The sequence below is a fragment of the Pinus tabuliformis genome, chromosome 9 (assembly GCF_031772625.1).
Source record: "Pinus tabuliformis cultivar Carrire ecotype Pingquan chromosome 9, CPIR1, whole genome shotgun sequence".
Classification (NCBI taxonomy): Eukaryota; Viridiplantae; Streptophyta; class Pinopsida; order Pinales; family Pinaceae; genus Pinus; species Pinus tabuliformis.
In genome coordinates this window covers 1,351,830,357-1,351,832,244 of record NC_142307.1, presented here as the reverse complement: position 1 = coordinate 1,351,832,244, position 1,888 = coordinate 1,351,830,357, and positions in this window count along the sequence as shown.

Sequence of the window (1,888 nt, the reverse complement as noted above, 5' to 3'; positions counted from 1 at the left end):
AATGAATTAATATTATATATATGATATTAAAAAGTAAAAACAAAACAGTTATGTAACCGAAGGAAAATCAAAGAACAAACAGTGTCATGAACTTCAAATCCTAGAGGTTGTTTAACATATACTTTTGTTTGAAGCAAACAATGTAAGAACACAGCCTTTACATCTATTTGGTAAAGATTCCATCTTTGATGGTCAGCGAGGGATACTATTGAACTAATGGTTGTGTATGAGGTCACGTGAGAAAATATGTCATCACAATATTCTCCCTCTTTTGGGGGAGAATCCGTGGGATAAAAACTTTTCTTTGTATTTATTTATGGTTCCATGAGCCCTATGCTTGATTTTGAAGAGCCATTTCGAAGTCACCACTGGTTTCCTTTTTGGTCTTGGCACAACATCTCATACATCATTTTTCATGATTGACTCACATTCTTTGTCCATAACATCCTTCGAGACTTGTTCTTTCACAACTTATTCAAAAGTATGAGGCTAAACTTGAATCATATTTCTCATAGCTACAACATATACTTGGTACCTACATATCTTCTTGCTTTCCCTGAAAGTTCCATGAGTACTAGTATGTTTCTTAGCATCTTTTAGTGTGTCCTTGAGCCAAAGTGGTATTTTCCTCGTAGGGGGATCACATGGAGGATGATTCAAGGGGTCCATAGGCTCCATGGGATCATCAACGGTGTCTTTCTTAGATTCAAGCACAAAAGGACCTTCTGGAATATCCATAGCATCACTCTTGTCTTTAGGAGGAGGAAGCAGAGGGAGGTCCCTTGTTTCTAAGGACAACAACTTCATTGAATGTTACATCCTTGCTAATTTCAACCTTCCTTTGACCATAAATATATATCCTAAATGCTTTAGAATCTTCATTATATCCAACAAATGTACCTTTTATTCTTGTGGCTTCTAGCTTGTTTCTTTTTTCCTTCGACACATGGAAGTATACGAGGCAACCAAAAATCCGGAGATGAATAATTTCACGCTTCAAACCTGTGAATACTTCCTCGGGGGTCTTGATGTCCAAAGCTTGATGAGGCAACCTGTTTTGAACATATATTGTTGTGTTTGTTGCTTCAACCCAAAGGAACTTTCACATCTTTTGATCATGGGGCATGGCTCGTGTAGCTTCCACAATGGACTTGTTCTTTCTCTCAACCACACCATTTTGTTCGGGAGTGTAGGGCATAATAGTCTCCTTCTTAATTCCTTCCTTCTTGCAAAAGTCTATAAATTCATTTGATATGCATTCTCTGCCATTGTCGGACTTGAATATATTTATTTTATTCCATTTATGATTTTCAAATAATATATCCATTTCTTCCTTGGGAAATTGTCGATGAAGGTGATGTAATAGATATGACCCCCAAGTGATTGCACGAGCATTGGACCACATTTATCAGAATGAATGAGATGAAGGATGTATTTCGTCTTATTTTCGCTAGAGGGTAATGGTACCCTTGTCTTCTTTCCACTGACACATCCATGGCATACTCCATCATGTTGAGCTTGAACGTTGAGGATTCCCAAGATCAACTTCTTCAATTTTGGAAGAGCATCATAATGTATATTAGCCAGCCTTTGGTCTTCTAGTGACTCTATAGAGTCCTTCAAACCTAGATCCCAATGTGAAGGAATTTTTCATATAGGATCCAACAGTGCAAGTAAGTACTTTTCCTTTGATGAATGCAACCCTCATCCCTTTATCTTCCAAAGTAGATATCTATACCAAATTCTTCTTCAATCCTAGCACATACATCACATCATGAATCAAAATAGATTCCCCAAAGTCCAAATGAAATTTGATAGAACCAAAGCCCTTTATTGAATGAGTGGTGTTGTCACCAAGAATAATCTTCAAATTAGTCTCCTTCTCTAC